The sequence below is a fragment of the Oppia nitens genome, unplaced genomic scaffold (genome assembly GCF_028296485.1).
Source record: "Oppia nitens isolate AA-2021 unplaced genomic scaffold, nextdenovo-longstitch-racon4-pilon3 scaffold28_pilon_pilon_pilon, whole genome shotgun sequence".
Taxonomy (NCBI): Eukaryota; Metazoa; Arthropoda; class Arachnida; order Sarcoptiformes; family Oppiidae; genus Oppia; species Oppia nitens.
The window spans coordinates 528,164-542,980 of NW_026533208.1; positions in this window are offsets into that span (position 1 = coordinate 528,164).

Sequence of the window (14,817 nt, forward strand, 5' to 3'; positions counted from 1 at the left end):
TTATATGTTAACTCTAGAAACAAAAAAGTTATATAATTAAATCAACGATTGAAAAAAATAATATTATATTTTCAAAAAATAATTTTTTTTACCATTTTTATCATTAGATATTAAATTTGTGAAATTTGTTTTAATATCCAGTTATATACAGTATAGTAGTTTTGCAAATAAAAAATTTCTAAAACATTAAATTCTACTTGGTCAATTTACGAAATATAGATGGCATATGGATATATGCCAGGGTATAATTTTTAAATTATACTGTATATAAATTTATCATACATTACTAACTCAATTAAAAAAAATACTAATTAATTGTAATTTAAATTTTTAAAAAATTTTGTTGTTGTTGTAAATTTTAATAATATTCATATAGATTTATATATTTATCAATATTATGTCTATGTGTTTGCTTGTTATGGAAAAATAAATACATATTACATGTATTATGTTATCAATTATATTAATATTAATTATTAATTTATTTAAAAAAATTGTTACATTAAAAAAACAAAATTATTATAAGTAAATAAAATCCAATTTATTAACTTTAAAATTTTGACATATTTTTAAATATTTAATATAAAAAATTACAAATACAATACAATTATTGTTAATATTTTTATAATTATAAGTTATATAGATTTTATCTAAAATTATATTAGTTGTAAAATTTATAATATAAAATATTGATTTTTAAATCATAAAAATTATATAAAAAATAACTGAAAAAATATCATTTAATTTGTATATTGATGTCCCAATTAAGTTATGTGACTGTATAAAATATAATTGTTATATAAGTAAATAACTGCTTGGATACCCCCTCCTCTCTCTCTCTCTCTCTCTCTCTTATTATTATTATTAGTATTATTATTAACCTTTTTATTTGGTGCTCATCCACCGTCACTATAATCAGCTATCAATAAGTATATAAAAAAGTCAATGCATGATATGTTATGGTGCGGTGCGGGTGTTTGGGTGGGTATGTACTGTATGTATGTATGTGTTGTGTGTGTGGTCGGCATATCTATCGGTAATTTACTAATAATATAAGAGATATAACTACCATATCATCGACACGAGTCAATAGTGTTGTTGTTTAGATAGTTTTCTTAACAAAAATTTATTGACAACTCCTTAAAAAAAAACTATTGTAAAACATTTTTTTTAAATTTAGTAAAAAACAATATATTTTTTATACAACAAAATAAAATAAAAACAAAATTTTGGCCAATTTGTCAAAATTTTTTATCATATATATATATATATATATATACAGTCGATGACAAAATGATATATATCTTTAGAATATGAACTAGAACAAAAAATATTTTTTGCTATATTTATTGGGACGGTCAGTTTGGTATTGCCACTTTTTTTGTAATTGGGCACAGGTATTATGGTCAATATCTCGAAAACTATAATAGATATTAAAGTTTTATAAATTGCTAATTATACTATCTGATAATATTGGACACGTGTTTTGGCATTTTTAATTTTATTGCAAAGTATTCGAACAAAATTAATTTTTTTGTTGCAAAAATCAAAATTTAAGAGACCATATCTTTTAAATGCATCGATATATCATGATTTAGTTAATTGATTTAAATTCTATATTTTAGTACTAACAATCATCTATACATTAAATTTAGTTAGCTTGTTTAGTTTTTTAAATATTTGTAAATTAATTTTTTTCTATTGTAATTAAGTACTAATTATTGTCTTCTATTACATAACATTGATAACAAAATCTATAAATAATTACAATAGAAAAAAATTAATTTACAAATATTTAAAAAACTAAACAAGCTAACTAAATTTAATGTATAGATGAATTGTTAGTACTAAAATATAGAATTTAAATCAATTAACTAAATCATGATATAATGATGCGTTTAAAAGATATATTTTGATGCAACAAAAAAATTAATTTTGTTCGAATATATAAAATAAAAATGCCAAAACACGTGTCCAATATTATCAGATTTAGTATAATTAGCAATTTATAAAACTTTAATATCTATTATAGTTTTCGAGATATTGACCATCCCTGTCCTTGCATACCTGTGCCCAATTACAAAAAAAGTGGCAATACTGACCGTCCCAATAAATAATAGTATAGTTCATTTCCATTCTAAAGATATACACAAAAAACCTCGTTATATATATATATATATATATTTAGATATTTGTTATTAAATTAGTTTAGATTTAATATATTATGTAATATGTTGATGTAGCTAATAATAATAATAATAATATTTTTTTATTACTGTTAATATATCAGTATATTGATGCTTGTTTTGACATAATAGACTCAAATATTATAGTAATTATCTAATATTAGTGTCTATTTTGTGTATAATAGATGTTAAGTTTTAGTTTTTTTTTAAATTTTAATACTAAGATATACTTATACTACATATATACTAAATGCTAAAAGCAATTAATGTAAAAAAATAGCGGATAAGCTTTGATATATAAAAAAAACGCCCCTATTATAGGTATGTCTATCTATTCAATGGGAGATATATACCGGTAAATGTATTGATTAGTGTATTATTCAATAAATGGCCCAAATATGTCAAAAGTGTCCATCAATTTACAGTTATTTTTTGTTGTTGAATGAATATACTATATATACACTATATATTGTAGTTATAGACATATTGTTGTAAAGTTATAATCAATTTATTTTTAAGATTAATTTTTTTTAATTAGTTGTCTAATAGCTATTCTATTGTATTAATAATTTTTTTTAAGAAATTTATTTATTAAAAATAATATTTTACAATAAGAGAATTGAATTAAATACTATATATATAACAATATATTTATTATTTTATTTTTATACAATACTAAATAACATAATAATAGTAATAATAGTTTTAATTCAAAAGTTTTTTTTATCGCTTAAGTTAACTATTAGTATATATACTGCTGAATAAATTGTATATATATTGCAACAATTGTTTTGGGATTAGTTTTATTTCTCTATCTATTTGTTTACTTATAGTTAAAAATAATAACAGTTTAGTAGTGGAAAAAAATATTTTTCATATCTTTATATATACAGTATATGTGTCTCATATGTGTCTATGAGTTATAAGTTATAACTGTTTAGACTATTGCATAGGATATTAATATCTCATTTGCACTCATAGTGTGCGCTCAGAGTGTGAGTGAAAAAAACACATATATTAAGTGATAAACACTATATAATTGTATTTTACTTATATTTGGTGCCGAAATGTTTTTAAAAATAAAATAATAGTAAACACTTGAGATAAACGTTTTTACAAATGTATAGTAAAAACTTTGAACAAAAAAATTATCCAAAAAATTAGTGTCAAATATGAGTAAATGCATTGAAATGTATGATAGATTACAAATCAAATGACTTATGGATTGTTATATATCTATATATATTGAAAACAGTGGGAAATCAGTTGTTATACTGTATTGAGTATTGCATTGGAAAAAAATAATCAGTCATTTCATATATATATATATATGGGAGACAAAAATTATAGTAATCATAGACTTAAAGATACGTTTAAAAAAAAGTGTGAAAATTGTATCAAATATATAGACAACAAATAGATGAAGATATAGTATATTTTGAAGCATTAATTAGTTAACAACAAAAAAATGTTTAAAGAGTTAAATACTTGTTAAATACTGTTACTAATAATAATAGTTAACAAATTTTTTTTGTATTTTTGCATCATTTTTAACAATGATATATCAATCTAATGACAAAAGTCTAAAAATATATATATTTTTTAATGTTTTCAAAAGCCTTTCGGCTTTTAAAAACACTTTTTTTCGTTGATTTCTTTCAGTTTTTACTTGTATTTTACTATTGGTTGACTGATAAATGACTGCTAGTCATGGTGTGTACTGAGAGCACAGGTAGCTCTTAAAAATTAAATAACATACACACGCAGTGAAAGAGAGAGAGAGAGAGAGAGAGAGAGAGAAAGTGATAGAAAAGATATACTATAATATAGAGTACATAGACTTATATATATACAGTATATAGTCTTTACCGCACTTTTATCGTACGGCTCAGCGCTTACCTCACAGAGTCTATGGCCTAACATCTGGAGACTGTATTCATCCGACAGAGACAGCCATATATATACTGAGGCACGCGTTCAACACAATCAGGTCCTCACTTAACATGAATTTCTAATTTATACCGAAAAATAATAATCATCTAATAATAAACTATTTCTTTAATAATGGCTTCARTCTTATTGGATGCAAAATACTAGACAACACACACACACACACACACATAAAATACCAATACATACATACAGTATAAACCAACACCTTTTTTTCGGCCAACAATACCACACCAAATATCACCCATTGTTTACAATTACACACAAATCTATATATATTGTATGCAACTATTCATTCACAGCTTATATGACTATTATGTGTGAATTGCAATATTATATACAGTTTTTACTTATTTGGTGATTCCTCCCAATAATTGGCTTATTTTTGTTTAAATAATTTGTTTATAACTACGATAAAAATAGTAGTAATTTTTTATTGTTGGGTGAAATAATTGCAACTCAGGTGCGAAAGGTTGGACCCGAAAAAAATGACCCGCATATCTGAGTGACCGCCGCTCTCGCAATCATCATATAAATCAATATAAAAAAGCCAAGAGTTATAAGTGAACCGAAATATATATCATATATATATAAGAGACTTACTCTTTGGCCTCTCATATGAATTATATTGCAATTGATCTCTTGGTCTGACCCATAGCTATATACATACAATACCTATCCCTTACTATTAGACTAATAGTTGTGTATAAGAGATAGAGATAGAGAGCACCTAAAGTTAGTTAACTAACAAACACCCAATAGTTAGTCAATAGGAATATCACGCGATTGTCATACACTTGTATACCAAATAATTTTGTTTTGTTTTCAATTTAATTTATTTGTTGTTTATTGAAATACTATACACTAAAATGACACTAAATTATATATACTGTATATGTATTATTACTAGTAATTCTTTGGTAAATTATAATTAAAAATAAAAACTATTTTATTTCAATTTTATTGCTTCAAAAACATTATTTTGACAGTTTATTTTTTTTTAATTTTATTTTTTCCAACGAAAAACTTAATTTTTTTTTTGAAGTCATAAAAATATTCTGTACAGATATATCATACATAATAAATAATTTTTAATTTAATACTATATATATACACACAGTATATATACATAATGTAATTTTTAAATTACTAATTTGAATTATAGACATAATAATAATAATATATCTATAATTAGAGATTCAAAAACGTGACGATAATATTTTTGTTTGCTGTTAATTTGTTGCTGTCAAACATACATACTGTATAAATACTATACTATAATATGACTACAATTAACTATCATATTATCGTTGAAAATAATAAAATAAAAACTAAAAAAATAAATAAAAAGGCATTAACTTTTATGTAGACAATGTTCACCTATTGTTGACTATATATAGTTGACTATTCAATGATCATTACGAGACAAGTCAGTAAAATAAAATATTTTTTAAAAAAATGATCAAAGTTGGTGGCCTCCCGGTGCCCGGTGAACACACACACACACACATAAATAGTCATCTTGTTATGCCTGAACACAACAGGTACAACACCAACGATCAATTACAGGGCTTTCTTAGAGAGAGAGAGAGAGAGAGAGAGAGAGAGAGAGAGAGAGAGAGAGAGAGAGAGGTTGGTATCGCCTCAATGACTGTCCTTGCAATGCGCGACCATCAATATGATAATAGGCTAAGTGTAACCCATATATATATATATATAGCCTAGTAGTATAAATATATAGATACATAAGCATAGTATAGTTATTATTTTTTTATTGGCCAGGGGGACCGGTATGTAATCAAGAGGCAGTGAAGTTGTCAAAAATGTGATGTACAAGACTTTTAACCCTTTTTTTTCTAACTCCAAGAGATAGTTCACATATGGCTTATTTAGGTAGTAGTAGTATTGCTCATGTAGTTAGTGCTCATGTATTGCTTAAAAATATAGTCATTTGCGCGACAATAGGAAGTATATAATAATATGATCTATCAGTGCATTTCCTAAACATCCCAATTCAATGTATAGTTCAACAACTGTTAGTCAAATATAATATATTATATTATAGTTGATTTTTGTGTGTGTGTGTGTGTTAACTGATTATTATTATTTTTTTGCAATTCAACTAATCTTATACTACAGTATAGTATAATATAATTTACAGTATAACCAGGTTAATTAATAATTAAATGCATTTATATAAATGTATTTACAATGTGTATATAATATATAATATACTGTATTAAAAATTCATGATATTATACATGCAATTTTATAATATATTATAATACAGTATATACTGTATAATTTTTAAAAATAAATCTAAAATAAGCAATTGGATTAGCATTGTATAAGTTTATTACTGCATAATTAAATTTGCAATAATTGCTCACTAACTGCAATTATATTATATATATATATATATTGTTATTAACTTATATGTATGCAAACACAGCAAAAAAAACATAATTATACTTTTTATTATTATTATTAAGTATCAGTAAATCTAATTTAATTTGTTAGAAGTTTTTCAACAACAATAACAAAAAATTATTACTAGTATATTGAATGCCAATATAATTTACTATTGTATATCATCAACAACAGCAACAACAACAATAATAACAAAAATAAAAGGTATTTCACTAAAAAAAAATAAATATTTTTTTGTGACTAAAATAATGTCAAAGAAGCGTAAAGTCATTGGCAAAGAGCACACACACACAGAGATACAGGCATTTGTTTATAGTCCCGGAGCGCTGACAACCGTAACCGTTCCTGTGCTTAGACGCCGAGAGATAGATAGATAGATAGATAGATAGATAGAGAGAGAGAGAGAGAGAGAGAGAGAGAGAGAGAGAGAGAGAGAGAGAGAGAGAGAGAGTGACATTACACGATTTCTATATTGTTATGTAATAAGCTAAGAATGAGAAACAACATAATACGTCCGGGGATCGCTGGTGAGCCACTGTTGTTTATTGCCATTTCAAATATTAAGTGTAGTTTGGGTACAAAGAAGTCTTACCAAGCTGACAATTACCAGTAACTAAATTAGTGACATTCCAAAAAGTGTACCATACATACTATGTGACCTTGCACTATATTGTTATTCATCTCTCTCTCTCTCTCTCTCTCTCTCTCTCTCTCTCTCTCTCTCTCTCTCTCTCTCTCTCTCTCTTAGCTATTTAAATGCCATAATATAATAATCACTAATAATAATAATAATAACTAACGATGTCTTTTCATATGAGATGTGTCATTGTTTTTTTGACGCCCATCCCTATAGACTATATATAATAGTTTTTTTAGAGAGCATTGATTTTTTCTTCGGATATAATATACAGAGACATACATAACAATAATTGTCTGTAAACTTGTTTTATAGAAATTTTTTGGTGTTATTATTATTGTTATTGTTGTTGATATGATTTTTTTGTTAATAATTAAGTTTAAAATTTTATTAGAAAATTATATATATATATTTATTTAGTAAACTTCCATTTGATTTTAATAAATTTAAATATTTATCCAATAATTATATAGTTTTTATTTAAATCAATAAAATAATATGTAATTATTATATAATTTATTTATTTTTTGTATATTAATAATTTGTTTGTTATGAATAACTAATAATTTTATAAAAAAAATTTTTTGATACCAATTTTTCTGTTGTTAAATACTACTATCATTTGATAAAACTGTAAACAATTGGATTGAATTTTTTTTCCCAAACAATTTTTGTTTGTCTCCCAAAACAAAACAAAAAATTATTTAAATTATAGCTATATTTTCTATTATTTTAATATTACTATTGAATATTATACAGGGTATAAAATTATTTGTTTAAAAATTATCTATAATGGTGTGTAAGTAAATATAGTATATTTTTATTAGTAGGCTTTTAAAATCAATCATATATATATATATATATATATATATATATATATATATATATATATATATATATATATATATATATATATATATATACAATATAATAGATAACATTGAATCGATATATATCGTGCAAATGATACTGTATAAAATAAAACTAGCATTATATTACATAAATATTATTTATATATATTATATACAATGTATATATATATATACCGATATAATATCAATAGTTTAGGTTAAATGTGTTATCGTGACTATACAAACAAAACGGTTATACAGATAAAACATAATAATACAAATATATACTAAATTAATAGCATCTATTTAGATAGATAAATAATTTTTTTTAGATAAATAAATAAATACAATAATTTTATGATTGATGTTTATACGCCCACTAACTTAAAAAAAACAAATAAATATATTATTTTTTAATTTATGAAATTAATTAACATTTACATATCATAACAATTTGATAGATTATCTATACAGGTATATCTAATCTAACTAATGAAAAAAATGTGATTTTAAACATAAGAAAAATTGATATAATTTATTAATAACAAAACAACAAATATATAGTATATTAATATATTATAAATAAATAATAAAAAATATATAATATAACTGTAAACTCGATAATAATAGCGTTGTTTATAATGCGACGAAACAACGGGAACGGGATCTTAACGGTTAATATACTAATAGATTAGCGTATCTTATATTATGGGAATTATAAGCATCGATATGTACAGTATAATAGTAAACCTATTTATTATATATAGATATACTGTATATATACTGTATATAGTTATAAATTATATTTATAAGTTTATATATATATGTATTTATTACCGCTTCATGAGATGAGACCCGCATTTTGTTGTCTATAAAATACAGTAATAATAGCCAAAACAAAACCTAAAATTGTTTTTTTTTTGTTTTGACGCTTAGAGAGAGAGAAAGAGAGAGAGAGAGAGAGAGAGAGAGAGAGAGAGAGAGAGAGAGAGAGAGGAAAAAAGGTGTGAAACTGAAAACCTAAAGTGATTGTCTAAATGGCTTAAAAAAGTATTAGATATATATATATATATATTAAGGGAAACCCAATCCTCAATCCTAATTGCATTTGAATTGTCCATAATTTTTTGTTGTTGGTTAAGCATTCAAATTATTGGCATAAACTGTATATAACTTATAAGCTCATCCACTTATACACTGTAATATAAGCCATTAGTCTATTATATATTGCAATTGTCTATAAAGTCTAGCATTTTTTTTAAAGCACACTTTATACCCATTTATTTAAAGTCAAAGTGTTTTTTCACTGTAAGCTTTGATTATTGAATTGAAAGGTTTTATTTTTTTTTAGTGAAATAATCGACTTTATATTAGGCTATAATTTATATGTTACTGAGCCGTCCATTAAAAGAGTTTGTTGTTATGTGTGAGCTCTACCCTAATATATATACTGTATATATATATATATATATAAAGGGGATGAGCGCCTCAGTGTCCTCACACGCCAGACACACGAGTAACACATTATAATGATGAGAGAGAGAGAGAGAGAGAGAGAGAGAGAGAGAGAGAGAGAGATGCTTAAGATATGCCATTTAATGGGCAAAACAAATGCTTAAAAAAGTAATGTTAAGAAACTTTCCGTTTCGATGAACATCTCTCTCTCTCTCTCTCTCTCTCTCTCTCTCTCTCTCTCTCTCTCTCTCTCTCCTATTTGTGAGCACATGGAGAAGCTATCAAAAACAGTGCTCTCGTGTCTCTTACATAACATAACATACAAGACATATACAGTAGTGTTAGTAGTTTTTATAGTATATCCACCCAAATGTTATGGTCGACTGATACCAAACGTCTTAAATGTAGTGCTAATAATACCCAATCGCAGACTGTACTGTACTTCACTATAAAAACTATTATATAATTTAATAATAACAATATTATTACATAAGTTTCTTTTAAAAACATTGTTTTTCACATATTATTATTATTATTATCTCATTATTTAATAATAATAAAAAAAAGATTTTTCGCTTAACTCGCACACAAACTATTGTATTAATGGTATAAATACAGTAAAAAAACAATATATTTTTGAAAGTGTTTTTTTAAAAATAAATTATATAATTTTCCAGATAATAGATAAAGTGACTATTAAAAGAAAAAAACAATTTAATTAAAACAATATTACACAGTGTATCTATTAAGTAAATAATAATAATAATAATTTAATTAAATTAATATTAAAAAAACAACTAAATGTTTGGCAACTGTCCAAATTGAAATAATAATAATAATAATGCATTTTTATTGTATTATACATTTTATTACTATTATCAATGCCATCAAAATATCTTTTAAAGTTTTGTTTAGTTTATTAAATTTTTTAGCAATTGTTTTGACAATTTTGACAAATTATTTGTGTTGTTGGTGTTGTACATATAGTAGTAATATATAATACATTGTAATAATAATAATAATAATAATACAAACTTATTGTACAAATTTATCATTAGCATTAATAGTTTTTTTAAATTTAAAAATAAATTATATATTAATATATATACTAGTTATATATAAATATATTTTTGGTACAAATAATAAATATTTATCTTTATATACAGGTATATATATATTTATCTTAATATATATATATATCTTAATTTATAAATAGTGATATATAACAACAAAATTGTGAGGAAAGGGTCACTTAATTTTTTGTATACTTTAAATAGTTAATTATAGGCAATTTTAAACCTATGCTCACACATGGTGTACACACAAACTAACTCAATTTTAACCCCTTTTTTAATAGTATAGCTTATATACACACATATATATATATATATATCATTGAAATCTAAACCACTAAATGTACTGTATATACACATCACTATTAAAGATAATTTTTTTTATCGTTGAATGTTTTGACCAATTATTCTTGTATTGTATATATATATATATATATATATATATATATATATATATATACAGATATATAAATTATATTAATAATATAATAGTACTGTATATCTAAATACAATACTATAGCAATACTTCAAAAAAAAATTATATTATATTATATTTTGTGAATTGTATTATATTTAAAATGTAAATTACATATCAATAATAGGTTGAGTGCTTACAAATAATGCGATGAGGAAGAGATAATTGTCTCGAGAAATAAGTCTCTCTCTCTCTCTCTCTCTCTCTCTCTCTCTCTCTTGGCTTATGGATGACTGTTTCCGTTCAAATCAATACACCCCTACCTATAGACACATCCGACAACAGTTTAACTATTCGTGCACTACATTCACAGCACATACACATCCACTCACACACACACACATATACACACACCAACACCACAACCACTACCACTACCACTACCACCGCCACTACAATTGAAGAGTATATTCTTCTTGTAGAGCACTTCCTGTCTTAGTTGTAATGAATAAATAAAAATATATGAACAGTCAGTATAGAGAGAGAGAGAGAGAGAGAGATCCCAGTCCTTTCAATTTAATATTATTTCTGTGAGAAATTCATTGCAATATCTTTTTAAATAATCTAAAGATTGCAAAAAAAAATATTGTGTTTTGTTTCGCTATATTATGTTATTGTGATCTCTCTCTCTCTCTCTCTCTCTTTCTCTCTCTCTCTCTCTCTTGTTATACCAAACAATAGTTTGCATGACTTTTATTAAAATTAATAGATTTGTGTATTATTTGAGAGGACACTAGTATTAGTAGTAATAATAATAATAGTTAACATAATATTAATGGTATGATAAAGACATGTAATGTCTTTCATTATATAAAGTATATATATATATATATATATATATGTATGTATATATACTGTATTATATTAATAGTAGCAGACATTCAACCAAACAAACAATAAAATTGTATTATAAAAGATTTTTTTTGCATAACAATAGGTATCGCACGAATAAAATTATAGCATATTATATAATAGACGAGTATATATATATATATATCAATATATCTAGTATTTAAAAAAATAAAAAATAGCAATTTAAGTATTTTTAAACAATACATTAGAGATCATTACTTACTGGAAAACAAAATAAAATAAAACAAAACCTAAAAAAAGTTGAGTCAAAATATTTCACAATAAAATATAAATTTCAAATTTAATGATACACATAGCTAAGATAAACTTCAAACAAACAAAAAAAATCAATTATAAAACATTTGTGTTATATATGTGTGTGTGTGTTTAAAACAAAAAAAAGTCATTTAATTTACTTAACTTTGTTTATATAAAGTTAGATATTATACCATATATTATAGTATTAAGTGATTCCCAGAATTGAATCATGAATTGAGATGAAATGAAAGTACCAAAAAAAAAGGTAATATAAGTCTAAATTGAGTAATGAGTTAAGTAATAGTGTGTGTGTGTGTGTGTGTGTGTGTGTAGTGGCGGTTTGTAGGCCTGAGCTATCGGAATCACTAAAAAAGAGGAGAGAGAGAGAGAGAGAAATTAAGAGAGCTATTGATATACACCCCTAAAGTGTCGAAAGCGAGTCTCAAGATTTTTATCGCTATTTAATGGTTAAGAGATGAAGTCTTCAAACAAACAAAAAAAATACTTGAATACCTGTATTACTTAAATATTATACAAGTAATACTAATATCATCATTGAAATCAACGCCAAACAATATATATATATATATATATATATCAGGGTTAAGTAAGGGGGGGTAGGGGGGGTAAGGCCAAAATACCCCCCCCTAAGATCGAGAAATTGGGATTTTACCCCCCCCAGACTTTTTGACCAAATTGAAAAAATTGTCGCTTAAAAACGAGGAGAAATGACCCCCCCCTAAAATTTCGGCGCCGMCGGCGCCGAAAATTTTTTTGAAATTTATAAAAATTTTAATTTTAGTTGATACTATTTTAGTAAGTGTTTTTATGTTTTTAATATTTATAAAAATCTAATTATTGATTAAAAATAGTTAAAATAACGTTAAAAGTCATCAAAAAATAACATTATTTTAATTAAAATAAACTAAAAAATTAAAAATTACCTATTTGTTGAAAAGAGTAATCATATTACAATTTAAATATAAGTTTAAGAAGTTAATAAAACAATAAATACTTATGTTTTTATTAATAATTTTTAATTTTTAAATAAAAAATTTAAAAATATTTTCAATTTTGTACTTAATATAATTAAACTTTAACGAAATTTGAGTTAAATAAGTAGTATTCAGTCAGTATTTGTATAAAAATAAAAATATATAACAAACTATAAACATTAAGTATTGTTTAAAAAATTAATTATGTTAAAAGTTAAAAATTATTAAAATACTAAAAATAACTCATAGTGTATCATTAATGCTTTTATCAACTATTTTTAAATCTTAAATACATTATTTTATTTTTTTTGTTAAAATTTAAGTTTTTATTAATTTTAAAAAAATTTTTTAAAAAATATTTATTTTTTGTTAAAATTTAAATTTTTGTTAATTTTTAAGTTTTTTTAAGTTTTTTTTTATATTTTTGGAAATTTTACCTATTTTCCCGGGAATTTATACGGGAACTTGTGGGAATTTTATTGAATTTACATGGGAATATTCGGGAACTTAAGGAATTTTTAGGGAATTTTCTCTAGACCCCCCCCCCCCCCCCCCCCCTTGATTTTGGATTTTTGAAAAAATTGCCGTTTAAAAATGCAATAAAAATCTTACCCCACCCAATACCCCCCCCCAAGATTTTTTGAGAATTTTGTAAATTTTACCCCGGTCTACCCCCCCCTAAAATCCAAAACCTTGCTTAACCCTGATATATATATATATATATATACTGTATATATATAATGTCCAGAAACTACAACAACGAGAGCAACAACTAATCGACAAACAAAAAAAAATAGATAAAATAAAAGTAAAGTAACAGAAAAAATGCTCAAAAAAATAAAAGTGAAACCAATTGGTGACCTTGTCTTCAATTTTTCTTTTCTTTTATATTATTTCTCTCTCTCTCTCTCTCTCTCTCTCTCTCTCTCTCTCTCTCTCTCTCTCTCTCTCTCTCTCTCTCTCTCTTAAGATTAGTCTTCAAATTGTTTTACTTTTCTTGGCTATTGTCCATTAAAATTGGTTCACTATATATATATATATATATAGTCTCTGTCAATAAGATTTTGTTTTCTCTCTCTCTCTTTTAGCCAAAAAAAATAAAATATATATCAATTCATGACAAATGTATGTTATGTTTTTGTAGGTTTGGCCGACGCCGCCGCTATGGTGTTCCTCCTAATATACTATCTATAAGTAATAACCTATGGATAGGCTTATGAATGGTTTGTATATACAGTACAGTATATATATATGTATATATGTTGAACAATAGGAGACAAAAAAAACTATTTCACAAAAACACAACAAATTGTTTTCTTTAGCCATTCAACAAATAGACTGGACTTCACATATAGATATGTATATACTTTATATATATATATATATATATATATATATGTGTGGCGGAAGAGGAGATATTTTTGGACTCCAAACCATTAAAAGACTGATTGCCTGTCCCTATATGGAAGTGGACCCTACACTGTGTGTATCGAAAGTATAGATATTTTTACTAATTTTTTTTCAATATATTATATATTTTCTACAAACTATTTTGTTCATTCAAATGGCTATTCATCACAAAAAATTGACTGTATTTATGACTGTTTCATATATATATATATCGCTGTAGTGGACATTGAGATATGAAGGGCCAA